The sequence below is a fragment of the Hyperolius riggenbachi genome, chromosome 11 (assembly GCF_040937935.1).
Source record: "Hyperolius riggenbachi isolate aHypRig1 chromosome 11, aHypRig1.pri, whole genome shotgun sequence".
Lineage (NCBI taxonomy): Eukaryota > Metazoa > Chordata > Amphibia > Anura > Hyperoliidae > Hyperolius > Hyperolius riggenbachi.
Genome location: NC_090656.1, coordinates 101978481 through 101992607, shown reverse-complemented (window position 1 = coordinate 101992607; position 14127 = coordinate 101978481). Strand labels below are relative to the sequence as shown.

At 46.1% G+C, this 14127-nt stretch overlaps 1 long non-coding RNA gene across 1 annotated transcript in view; it reads left to right on the top strand.

The window, feature by feature from the left end:
* Positions 1 to 11016, top strand: part of LOC137539034 (uncharacterized) — a 139317-nt gene extending 128301 nt beyond the window's left edge. Inside the window, exon 4 of the long non-coding RNA XR_011024918.1 lies at positions 10805 to 11016. This is a non-coding gene — a long non-coding RNA (uncharacterized lncRNA). The remainder of the gene's footprint in view (positions 1 to 10804) is intronic.
* Positions 11017 to 14127: the final 3111 nt, after the last annotated feature.

Genomic DNA, 14127 nt, shown 5'->3' with positions numbered 1-14127 from the left:
GCACCTTTATGCCAGCAGGAGAGGTATCAGCTGATCAGGATGATCAGCTGATACCAGCGGAACTCCTGATTGGCTGAGTGGCTGGGGCGGCGCTGAGGAGCGCTGTAGTATATATAGATCCTGCTTGTCAGTTGCTGGTTGTCTGCCATTGCGAATACTTACGTCTGAGCACTCAGACCTCAGTCAGATCCTACAGTGTGTTAGAACCAGGCGGACCTGGAAATTCACACTTAGCCAGACTACGCTCTTGTTATTTAACTGTGTTATACTTTTGACTAGTCCTGGGGTGTTGAGACCAAGGACCTCACACCCAAGCTTAAGATTACTGTGTCATTGCTGTGTTATACTTTAGACCAGTTCCAGGGTGTTGAGACCAAGGACCTCACACCCAAGCATAGGATACTGTGTTATTCCTTAGACTAGTTCCCGGGTGTCGAGACCAAGGACCTCACACCCCAGACTAGGATTGTGCTTTATATCTGTTATGACCGTTTGCTCTGTTGACCTCTCTCTTGCTTTCTGATTCAGTACCTCTGCCTATCTGCCTACCAGTTGCCAACCTTGCCTGTACCTGGTTACCGAATCAGCCTTCTGTCTTTGTACCTTATATGCTCGTGTGTTGCCGACCTGGCCTGCCCGACCCTTCTGGCTGTCACTCATCCCTCGAGTGTTCAGTCTGTCTGTACTACCCGTGACACTTTTCCACCAAGTGTCAGTTAGCAGCAAGGACCTCTTGCTCCTCAGAGAGTCCTTCCTGCAGTGCAGCCAGTGGCCTCTATCCCATTGGAGTCCTCTGGCTGCAGTACAGTCTGATTCCCAGTTTACCAGAGAATCACTGGCTGCCAGATTATCTCTATCCCCTCTCTTAAAGGAGATAGTCCCTGCACAGCCGAGGGCCACCTGCTCCTCAGGTGGTCTCTGGACGAAGTTATCTGTGTCTCCCGCCCCACGGGAGATAGCCTACAGTTGCACCAAACACTTACACTTCATTAGGTGTCCAGAGGTTAGTCATACTTGTATTTTTGGTGATTCTGCAGATCATCCATAATCAGGTATACATCTGTATTGTTGATGATTCTGCAGATCATCAATAATCAGATTCTCTCTGTGTGCTGACACCAATCGTTATAGGTTCCCTTTAAGGCTTTTTTCACATCTAAAATCAAAGTCACTGATGGCAGCGATTTTCTATTTTTTCTCCACCCGGCGCTTAGCTGCGCGCTGTGATTTTGTATAAAGCACTTTTCAAAGCGCTTTTGTACAGCGTTTTGTTTTTTCACTTCCTGACGCAAGTTAGGAAGTGAACTCTTTGACCCGGAAAAGAATAAATACAATGGGCTTGATTCACAAACCCGTGCTAACTGTTAGCACAGGCGTGCTAAACAGTTAGCACGTGAAGTGCCGCTCGCTGACTTTTTGCGCGCGCAAAGTGCCGCAATCACAGGGGGTGTGCATGCACATATGTGCCCGATATTTACACTGTATCAATTTTGGAGTTGTATGATTTGTTCATGAATTAGGAATTGTTGCGTTTTTTTTTTGTTTTTTTTGCAGGTGGAATTGGATTTTGCAAATATATGTGTGTATGCACGCGTCCGCGCTTTTCATGTGGGGCCGTGGGCTTGCACAGAACTTTTTTTGTATTTATGTTTACAGCACAGGACACTTTTTATGACTGAATGGTGATAGTGCAATACACATTTAAATATTTGTGGAGCCTGTGTCATCTGTGATTTATGAATTATTTATTTAATCACTATGTATTGGTAATCGGCAGGGGTGGATGCCAATTATAATTGGCGATATCTGGGAGAACATTCATGCTTGCAATAATAAAGATAGCTTTTTTCACAAGAGACTTGACTAGTTCGAATTGCTCCCAACTAGCAAAAAAAACATCCTGTTCGCTCACAAAAACTGTGTGCAGGAGCATATGTAATTTTTTCCTGCTTCCAGGTGCTGCTTCACAGCAGGACACTCTGCTGCCATTTGCCAACTGCTGATCATGTGACCCGCATGGGGTTCAGGGACCAAGGGGGCCCCATGCTATCATTTTTGCAGGGGGGCCCTATTAATTCTAGTTACGCCCCTGATAGGGGGCAAAAAACTTGTTGGGTTGTGTTAAGTGTAATTGCATTAGGTGATGCTCCTGGTGCCTAATTTAACTCTCCAGTGCTTCACTTATCCCTGGTGAGTTTGTTAACTGCATAGGGCCCAATGCGTCTTGGCCAGAGCTGAATGGGGAAATAAAGAGGTGAGCCTGGCAAAAAGAACCCAAAACACTAATAGAAACAACTAATACTAGCTGGGAGTGGAGCCTATAGAAAGATCCTATATGTGGATAGCGGTGAGTAGACCATGGATCAATGCAGCAAAGCTGGTGTGGGGAAAGAGGCAACTAGCTTTGGGGGGCAAAGCCGAGCAGATAACAGAACAATGCAGCAGGGAAGCAAAAAAATGTGAGCCAGACAGAAACAGTGACAGGAGATGGAGTAACAGAGCAAATAGAACAGCTGCAAAAAGAGCTCTTGCAAACCGGGTGTGACCCCATGGGCTACCAGTTGCACAGCACTGAAATAAAGGATTCGTTAAAACTTAGTAAAAGCAAACGTGCAGTTTTTATTTGATCTCCAGCCAAACATTTACTGAAACATGCCTACTAGCGAACTGAGAAGTGCTAATTTTATATGCTATGTGAACTTGCTCATTGAAAGTTGGACTTGTATTTTAATTCTTGTCTGAAGGCTTATGACAGGCATGGGTCCTAAGCCATGTTTAATTATTGCATTTCCTTTAGTTTCATTTATGCTCTTTATAGGCTACAAATAAAAAATAATGTTATTGAAAATGTATTCATAGTCATTAACTGAAAAATCCTCATAATTGTCTTTAAAAATACCACATGCTAATGAAAATGTACCTACATGCTTAAAATATTATTATGCTGCATAAAAAGGGATTAAGTATGATATGTATAATTAATTATGTTAATAATTAATCCAACTTTAAAAGACAATATCAAGCAGGTTTAAGTACATAAGTCTTTTTAACAATGTACTTATCGTATGGCAGCACAATTATGGCTTTGAAAATGTAAATATGGTTAACACATTTCATACAGCCAGCAGCATTGTTTAACCACTTCAGGATCACAGGTTTTTCCCCTTAAAAACCAAAACAACTTTCACATTTCAGCTCTCCTCCCATTCATTCAGCGATAACTTTCTTGTTACTTATCACACTGAAATGATCTATATATTGTTTTTTTCGCCACAAATTATGCTTTCTTTGGATGGCAGTTTTTGCTCTGAATTATTTTATTTTATATGCATTGTCAAGGGAACAATAAGGAAAAAAAGAAAAAAAAGATTATTTCTCATTTTTCAGCCATTATAGTTTTAAAATAAAATCGCATTTGCCTATTTTCCGTTTTATTACAACGTTTAAATTGTGTCCCTAGTGCAATGTATGGTGATAATATTTTAACTGGAAATGAAGGAGCATTTTTCCATTTAGGGATTTTTAATACTTTTTCACTTATTCCAAGAACTTTTTTTAGAAAAAATATACTCTCATGATATCCATATTACAAAAGTCCCTAAGGTAACTATTTATGTAAAAAAAATTAAATGTAATTTAATTTTTTTTTTTAACAAGTGTTTTATTTCCGTAACTGTGGGGCAGCGATGGAAGGGGTTAAAAGTAATTTAAAAAAAATAATAATAAACTTTCTATGGAAAACAGTAAAGTGGCATAAATAGGTGTATTTTACTAGTGCTATTGAGACCGTGTGTCTATTAATAGAACACAGCCGAACACGGAAGTGTCGGGTCTGAGAGCTTATGCGACGTTAATAAGCTTTCCGAAGACACGGGAACGGTGATCGGGATTGAGAATCAAAGGATCCTCACATCCTGATCACAGATGGAGGGGGCTGCGATGGTGGATCGGCGGAAAACAGCGCGGGGATCGTGAACGCGACGGTAAGGCAGCAGTACACATATCTACCCCCCTGATCCGCACATGAAGTTTAAAGGGGCGTGGATATGCGTACCAAGGATCCTAAAGTGGTTAAATCATTAGTCTACCCTCTGTTTTTAGAACTGCATTTTCAAAAACACAATGATGACTAATGTCCATGAAAAATTGCAATGATATTTAGTTCTTGTAAAATATAGAAGCAAACTTGCTAATGCAATGGATCACAAGTTAACAGGTCCCCATATCCTGCTAGCAAAATGTAATTGCAATGTCATTTGAATTGGATTTTGTAGCAATTTCATAATGTGAATTTGCTGCAATTTTCAGTGGAAGCAAGGAACACATGGAAACAAAAGTGCAGGATGTTTTGCGATATACATGCAATTGGAAAAACCCTGAAAATTGTATATTGGCGTAGCCCTTATTGGTTGCACTTCCTTCTTTCCTCTCCTTGTCAACCTACATCCAGCCCCTTTACCCAACTGCATTACATTGTAACCACTTATGATTAATAGCTTATCATCAATCATTAGCTTTCAGTCAATAGAGAGACATAGATGAACAGGGGCGTCGCTAGCCCTGTTTTAGGGGGGCACGTGCCCCCAATCTTTCCTGGGGTGCCACGGATCTCCGCCCGGCCGTCCCCTCTGTCAAGACTCAGCGGCTCCCTCCAGCCGCCGCGTCACTGACAGTCTCAGACCTCAGGATCAGGCGGCGAGCCGGCGACCAATCGTGCGGGCGCTAGGACCCAGCGCCCGCACTGATATGCGGAAGTGACATCACTTCCGCATATCGAGCGGGTGCGTCCAGCGCCCGCTCGTACATCTGGTCGGGTCGCCGCTGATCCTGAGGTCTGCTGACAGGTAGGGGGGGAGCGGCGGCGGCGGCTAGAGGGGGGGGCCTCCCTGTCACTCACTCGCTCACTCCCTAAAGGGGCTCCCTGGCACTCACTCCCTAAAGGGGCTCCCCTGGCACTCACTCACTCCCTAAAGGGGCTCCCCTGGCACTCACTCACTCCCTAAAGGGGCTCTCTGGCACTCACTCACTCCCTAAAGGGGCTCCCTGGCACGCACTCACTCCCTAAAGGGGCTCCCTGGCACTCACTCACTCCCTAAAGGGGCTCCCTGTCACTCACTCACTCCCTAAAGGGGCTCCCTGGCACGCACCCACTCCCTAAAGGGGCTCCCTGGCACGCACTCACTCCCTAAAGGGGCTCCCTGTCACTCACTCACTCCCTAAAGGGGCTCCCTGGCACGCACCCACTCCCTAAAGGGGCTCCCTGGCACGCACCCACTCCCTAAAGGGGCTCCCTGGCACGCACCCACTCCCTAAAGGGGCTCCCTGGCACGCACCCACTCCCTAAAGGGGCTCCCTGGCACGCACTCACTCCCTAAAGGGGCTCCCTGGCACGCACCCACTCCCTAAAGGGGCTCCCTGGCACGCACCCACTCCCTAAAGGGGCTCCCTGGCACGCACTCACTCCCTAAAGGGGCTCCCTGTCACTCACTCACTCCCTAAAGGGGCTCCCTGGCACGCACCCACTCCCTAAAGGGGCTCCCTGGCACGCACCCACTCCCTAAAGGGGCTCCCTGGCACGCACTCACTCCCTAAAGGGGCTCCCTGTCACTCACTCCCTAAAGGGGCTCCCTGTCACTCACTCACTCCCTAAAGGGGCTCCCTGTCACTCACTCCCTAAAGGGGCTCCCTGGCACACACTCACTCCCTAAAGGGGCTCCCTGGCACGCACTCACTCCCTAAAGGGGCTCCCTGGCACGCACTCACTCCCTAAAGGGGCTCCCTGGCACGCACTCACTCCCTAAAGGGGCTCCCTGGCACGCACCCACTCCCTAAAGGGGCTCCCTGGCACGCACCCACTCCCTAAAGGGGCTCCCTGGCACGCACTCACTCCCTAAAGGGGCTCCCTGTCACTCACTCACTCCCTAAAGGGGCTCCCTGGCACGCACCCACTCCCTAAAGGGGCTCCCTGGCACGCACCCACTCCCTAAAGGGGCTCCCTGGCACGCACTCACTCCCTAAAGGGGCTCCCTGTCACTCACTCCCTAAAGGGGCTCCCTGTCACTCACTCACTCCCTAAAGGGGCTCCCTGTCACTCACTCCCTAAAGGGGCTCCCTGGCACACACTCACTCCCTAAAGGGGCTCCCTGGCACGCACTCACTCCCTAAAGGGGCTCCCTGGCACGCACTCACTCACTAAAGGGGCTCCCTGGCACTCACTCACTTCCTAAAGGGGCTCCCTGGCACTCACTCACTCCCTAAAGGGCCTCCCTGTCACTCACTCACTCCCTAAAGGGCCTCCCTGTCACTCACTCACTCCCTAAAGGGGCTCCCTGTCACTCACTCACTGCCTAAAGGGGCTTCCTGTCACTCACTCACTGCCTAAAGGGGCTCCCTGGCACTCACTCACTGCCTAAAGGGGCTTCCTGTCACTCACTCACTGCCTAAAGGGGCTCCCTGGCACTCACTCACTACCTAAAGGTGCTCCCTGTCACTCACTATCGGGGTCCCTGTCACTCACTACCTAACTGGAGGCGCCTGTCACTCACTAGCTAACCTGGGGGTCCCTGTCACTCACTACCTAACTTGGGGGGGGGCTACCATATTAAGGGGGCATTCTGCCTATTTATGTGAAATGCTGTCTATTTATGTGCCTCATGACTGCTGAATGTGTCTTGTTGGGAGCCTTATGATTTGTTGGGGGCCTCATGATTGCTGAATTTGTCTTGTTGGGGGCCTCATGATTTGTTGGGGGCCTCATGATTGCTGAATTTGTCTTGTTGGGGGCCTCATGATTGCTGAATTTGTCTTGTTGGGGGCCTCATGATTTGTTGGAGGCCTCATGATTGCTGAATTTGTCTTGTTGGGGGCCTCCTGATTTGTTGGGGGCCTCATGATTGCTGAATATGTCTTGTTGGGGGTCACATGATTGCTAACTGCGAGACTATGGGAAAAGCTGAATCCTTATCATATGAGACAATAGCATTAAACCTACTTTTTTAGCGTTTTAAAACAGAAAATAAAACTGGGAGGTTCTAAAAAATTGAATACATTTTTCAGGAGTAGGATGGATGAAATTGTTTATCTTCACAGTTTATTTTCAACTTGGATTTTCCATAATGTTCATGTATGAGTTAAAACGTTTGTACAGTATTTAGTTTAAATTGCTGTTGCCACTTTGCGATAGATACCGGTAAGTGACTTTTGGGTTGCAGTTTGGGCACTCGGCCTCCAAAAGGTTCGCCACCACTGTCCTAATCTGATGTCCCACAATTGCTAGGTTCATGTAAATTTGTCTCCACCCGTTACCACACCTATATTCTGGTCCATGGCCCACCCATTTTTTTGATGTGGCGCGATAAGCACGCCGCACAACGTGATCGTCATATTTTTGGCACGCTAGCTGCAGTGTGCTGAATTCTGCTGCCTACAGTATGTACAGTATACGCTGTTCTCTAGTGCTTGCACTGTGTGCTGATTTACCTCCAGTGTGTACAGTGTAAGGTGTTACTCTGTGCCTTTATTGATTGTAAACCAGCTGTATTGTATGCTGATCCCTGCTACTTTCAGTATGTACAGTATTAGCTGTAAAGCCTGGTACACACATACAATTTTGATTAGCCAATTTTAGCTCTGTTCATAAAATTCATTGTCTGTTGGCCCACTTACTGCACGGGGGTGGGAAATTGGGGGTCAGTGATTGACCAATCAAAATTGTATGTGCGTATACATCTTTGATCTATGCCTATACTGATTGTAAATGATCAAAATAAAGGACAGGGGGCTCCATCCAATATTTCGATGGGCAGGCCCGTTATCCATAGCTTACACCGCTGCTAAGTTCATGTACATTTGGCCCCACCCATGGCCACGCCCACTCACCGCATGGCCACGCCCATTTTTTGCATGTACCTCCCCGCCTGGTGCCCACAGGTGCCACTGATCTCCAAGGACCCAAGAAACGCCCCTGTAGATGAAGCAAGAATCACATTTTTTTCTGGTTGATTCAGTTATCATTTGAATCAGGTAATTGTACCGTAGCGTTGATAAAAATCTCCCACTTTGCTAGCATGAGCAGCTTCAATATCACAGTTAATGTGTGGACCAGGGCCGGCCCGCTCATGAGGCGGGGTGAAACATTTGCCTCAGGCGGCAAACTTCAAAGGGCGGCACCCGCCTGGGGGGGTCGGCCGCCGAGCCGGAGGGGTAGCGGGCAGGTCGGGGGTATTGTGCCTAGTGGTGGGGAGGGGGGTCGGACCCCCCCCCTCCCTCGCCTGGGTCCCCCGATCTGCGCTCCCCTCCAGCCTGTAATTAGTAAGCTGCTGCCAGAAGAGGCACGGGCGGGGAGGACTCACCTTTTCCGCGTTCCAGCGAGCGCTCCACTGACGTCACTTCCTGCATCGCCGCCCACTGTATTGTAAGTGGACGGCGATGCAGGAAGTGACGTCAATGGAGCGCACGATGGAACGCGGAAAAGGTGAGTCCTCCCCGCCCGTGCCTCTTACGATCTGGCAGCAGCTTACTAATTACAGGCTGGAGGGGAGCGCAGATCGGGGGACCCAGGCGAGGGAGGGGGACCTGCCCGCTACCCCCGACCTGCCCGCTACCCCTCCGGCTCGGCGGCCGCCCCCCCCCCCCCCCCCGGACGGGGGGGGGGGGGGGGGGCGGCGGCAGCAGCTCTGCCAAATTTGCCTCAGGCGGCAAAAAGTGACGGGCCGGCCCTGGTGTGGACACATGAAATCACCTATGATTTGACTCCATTGTTGCTTGAGCCATTTTCAATCTACTGAAGTAATTATACTTCCCACATTTATGTGTGGTGACTTGTAACATAGACTAATAATAGACTAATAACATTTATATTGCGCTTTTCTCCTTGCGGACTCAAAGCGCCAGAGCAGAGCAGCAGCCACTAGGGCGCGCTCTATTGGCAGTAGCAGTGTAAGGGAGACTTGCCAAAGTCTCCTACTGAATTAGTGCTGGCTTACTGAACAGGCAGAGCCGAGATTCGAACCCTGGTCTCCTGTGTCAGAAGCAGAGCCCTTAACCATTACACCATCAACCAACTGCTACCAACCTAACATACACTTATAAGCAACTGACCTCCATTAATTACAGAAAGAATATTTACTCATACATACACTCCACCCCACCACATTCCACAGCCATTTTCTTCATTCATAACAGGATAAAGACATTTCCAGGTTTCAGTTTTATTTGTAAAGCTTCTTGCAATGGTGGTCAGCATGCAAGTCAGGTCCAGGGGCTCTGCTGCAGATGCATCCTCTTTATCTCTTATTATATCTACATCACTAGCATTACACTTTTTTTTGGTTTCAGAAGCCTACAGAGGTGTGCCTGAGATTAGGCTAGAGCAGTGATAGACACACTTGGCTCTCCAGCTGTTAAGGAACTACAAGTTCCACAATGCATTGAAGGAGTCTGACAGCCACAGTCATGATTTAAAAAGGCACATGCATCGTGGGACTTGTAGTTCCTTAACAGCTGGAGAACTGGGCTAGAGGTTCTACAAAAGAAGAGTTTACTTGACTGATGGGAACACTGTTGGCAAGTGGTTCTGATACAATACATAGCTCCTTGTTTCTGTTTTTGTGTGTAATGCAGAATAGGGATGAGTGAAAACACCTTTTTGAGAAATTCCTCAAACCTTAATTCGTGGTACTGCAAATTTTCACCGAGACACTTCTGGGAATTGCATTTAAATCAGTGGCGCCAAATTTAGAGATTAATAGCAAAGCCCCCATACAGATTTGCATACCCAACACATTTGGTGATTCTAAGAATAATAGTGGGGACTGAGGAGGATTCCCATCGGGTCTGTTAAGGGATCAATAAGAAGCCCCTGCAGTAAATGTAAAGGGCTATATTTCAGTATAGCAACTAGCAATTGCTGAAGGCGGTGAGCAACGTTTGCATGGCTGGGATCTTCACCTTACATGATATTGGCATGGGTTCATCTCCGAGTATATTGGCATGGGATCGTTAAGACTTCTTTCACACTAGTGTGTTTTCATTGAATTGCGTTACCCTTTTTTACCTCAGGGTAATGCTAAAGCAATGAAAATCTATTGGGCATTTCAGATTGCATGTGCTGCGATGTGTCGTGCGAAAGCATTACATCTGACACAAAGGCAACAGAGAGTTATGGGCGAGCATCCGCGGTGACGTGCGGAAACCAGAAGTCATGTAAGTCAATGGCGCTGCAGATATTTTAAACTGTTTTACATCCCCGTTGCGGTGCGCATGCGCAGAAGCATATTTTTTCAATACACACCTGAGCAATTCGTATTTCACAGGAAGTGAGCGCTAGAGAGCCTCGCTACAGATCTAAATCGCTGGCAGGAATTCAATGAAGGCTCATTAATGTGCATTGCCGCAGGTAATTACAAAGCCTTTTCTTAGTGGTGCAGTGCGATCACAAGATCACTCCACAAGCAAAACGCTGGTTTCTAGTGTGACACCGGCCTAAAGATTATGTCAGCTGTATTTTTTTAATGCAATTTTGCACAATATGACATCTGTCTATGTATTTGCAGAAATTGGCCAATTCCCCGTAAGATAAAATTTAAACCATTTGCCTGCTCGTCCCTACTGCAGAGGGGGGGGGGGGCATCTTTCAAAAAGGTACACATATATATTTCCTGACTTCAGCTTTAATCTGTAATTACACTTTTACGGTGGAAACAAAATCTCAAAATGATGTGCATCTGTGGCACAGTTTTTCGAAAAAAAAGTTTTTAAAGTTAGTTTTTTTTCTCTTCTTTTTTTCCTGGTTTGTCTTTGTTAGCTGGGAGTGCATTGATGGAACACGGGATGTGCATGGACACACTAATAAAATGCCAGCCGCGAATAGGTCTATCAGCAAAATGAAATACTCACTGCAAAAAAAAGAAATGTAGGGGTTGGTGATCATCTGGAGCTGTGCCATATACTAAAAAGAACCAAAAAGTGGATTATTGCTACAATCCGAAAATCTAGAAAAACAGCTTGCTGAAGTGTGAATTGGTAAGGTCATTTTTTAGCATTACATATGATTTCAGAAACATTCAGGATTTCAGCATCGATGACCTATGCAGTTATAGTTATACTTTAAGAGCTGACAACTTTTGAACGTAAATGCATTCCTTGTCATTCTTCGGGTGTTGAAGTAACCATCTTTTTCTATTCCACACAAACAGAAAAACTGATCTAATTAGATTGTCTTTAAATTTAGCTAGATTTGGCTCCCCAGCGATTTTCGAAAGGAGTTTGAAAAGCTTTAAAGAGAAACTCCAACCTAGAATTGGACTGTATCCCAATCAGTAGCTGATACCCCCTTTTACATGAGAAATAGAATGCTTTTCACAAACAGACCATCAGGGGGCGCTGTATGACTGATTTTGTGCTGAAACCCATCCCACAAGAAGCTCTGAGTACCGCGGTACTCTGGGCAAACTGCCACAATGTAACAATGTTCACAGACAGGAATTAGCTGTTCACAGCTGTCTCTAACAGCCAAAACACCTAGGAGCAGCTACATAACCTGCCCACAGTAAAAATGTCACCATGTAATAAATGTCAGAATGTAAATCGGGGAGAGGAAAGATTTTACAATGAGCAAATACTGACTAAATCATTTATACATAATTATGGTAAAAAATGAAACACTTTTTTTACTACATTATTTTCACTGGAGTTCCTCTTTAAGCTAGAAAGATAATGTTTTGTTCATTGAGTTTGAACCCCGCATTGTTGCCCAGGTTTACCCTGTTGCAAGCTTGGGGAAGTGCATTGTAATTAAACAGCTGAGTGTAATTCACGTGAAATTCCGAAGTCAATTTTAGGAAACTGTTTCTTACCAGAGTGACTGTAGCCAGATGCCAGCGCTGCTCAAGTCTCAGGTGGTTTGCATTCAAGTACTGCCAACATTTGTAAAACTGGCACACGGCTGAAATACAGATTGTTTAAAACAATAGTACAGTTGTTGATCCCACATCCATAAAATATGAATCAATGTCATCTGCTGAGTTGGATATTATTTCCAGAGTGATATACATTTCAGATTTGACTGCAGAAAGGTATTCAGGGAATAACTGAAGCAGACCTAAACTGAAATTGCAAGTTTGCTTGTGGAGATTGTTTTCATATCATAATACGTACCAGCAATATTCTTTTTCTAAAAAAAATAGGATGGTTATTTGTTCAAAGAATACCCAGAGCTTCCAAGAGGGGACCCTGCTTAGACAGAAACCAGAAAGGGAACCTGAAGTGAGAAGAATATGGAGGGTGCCATATTTATTTCCTTTAAAACAATATCCGCTGATCTATTTGTCTGCAGTATTGTCTGAATCACATCAGAAACAAGAATGCAGCTAATCGTGTCAGATCTGACAATAGTGTCAGAAACACCTGATATGCTTTATGCTTGTTCAGGGTCTGTGGCTAAAAGTATTAGAAGCAAAGGATCAGCAGTATAGCCAGGCAACTGGTATTGCTTAAAAGGAAATAAATATGGCAGCCTCCATATCCCTCCCACTTCAGTTGCCCTTTAAAGGACAACTGAAGAGAGAGGTATATGGAGGCTGCCATGTTTATTTCCTTTTAAGCAATACCAGTTGCCTGGCAGCCCTGCTGATCCTCTGCCTCTAATACTATTAGCCATAGCCCCTGAACAAGCATGCAGCAGATCAGGTGTTTCTGACTTTAAAGTCAGATCTGACAAGACTAGCTGCATGCTTGTTTCTGGTGTTATTCAGATACTACTGAAGAGAAATAGACCAGCAGGGCTGCCAGGCAACTGGTATTGATTAAAAGGAAATAAATATGGCAGCCTCTGTATACCTCTTACTTCAGTTCCCCTTTAAAGGAATGCCTCCCACTCCCAAGAGCATTATGGGAAAGTAATTTCATATGTAACATATAAATTATACATGCAAAGAATGTAGGCATCTGCATACAGTACACCATAAGATAGGAGATATTATCCCAGTCCTGGAAGCAAAACTAATATGGCTTCTCCTTCATGTAAACAAAAAAAAAAACAAAAACAAAAAACTGAAAAAAACAAGCAGATAATTGTGTGTGTGTACAGGCTTTATCAGAGGTTATTTTATAAATGCAATGATTCATTTTTTTCCCACCAGTTTGTGCAGACAACCCCTCCAGCAATCTGCACTGCTACAATTGCCACATTAGCCACTGGTTTTATTTATTAACCAGCGCTGGCAGCCATATCCTGATTTTTATCTGGTGCCCAAATTATCCTCCCCAGGTCCCCCCGATCACTGCAATTAACATTGCTGTCAATGTGGCACACATTTTAACATGGCTCCAGCACTTAAAGGGAACCTAAACTGAGAAGGACATGTATTTTTCCTTTTTAAAATAATACCAGTTGCCTGACTCTCCTGTTGATCCTGTGTCTCTAATACTTTTAGCCTCAGGCCTTGAACGAGCATGCACATCAGGTGCTCTGAGCCTCTGACTAGTGTTGGGCGAACAGTGTTCGCCACTGTTCGGGTTCTGCAGAACATCACCCTGTTCGGGTGATGTTCGAGTTCGGCCGAACACCTGACGGTGCTCGGCCAAACCGTTCGGCCATATGGCCGAACTAAGAGCGCATGGCCGAACGTTCCCCGAACGTTCGGCTAGCGCTGTGATTGGCCGAACGGGTCACGTGGTTCGGACCCGAACGCGCTCTGATTGGCCGAACTGTCACGTGGTTCGGGTAAAAAAATACCAGAACCACGTCATATCTCCGCCATTTGTCTGTGGGTTTAGCTTTGGGTAGGCAGGCAGGGTAGTTCGCGCTCCAGCCACGCTAGCCAGGGTCCCCCCCAGTCATTGTGTGTCACTGCTGGGAACAGTAGTACACCGCTCGTTCAGCCACACTATATAGCATTCTGTGTACTGTTCTGTGTCTGCTGGGAACAGTAGTACACCGCTCGTTCAGCCACACTATATAGCATTCTGTGTACTGTTCTGTGTCTGCTGGGAACAGTAGTACACCGCTCGTTCAGCCACACTATATAGCATTCTGTGTACTGTTCTGTGTCTGCTGGGAACAGTAGTACACCGCTCGTTCAGCCACACTATATAGCATTCTGTGTACTGTTCTGTGTCTGCTGGGAA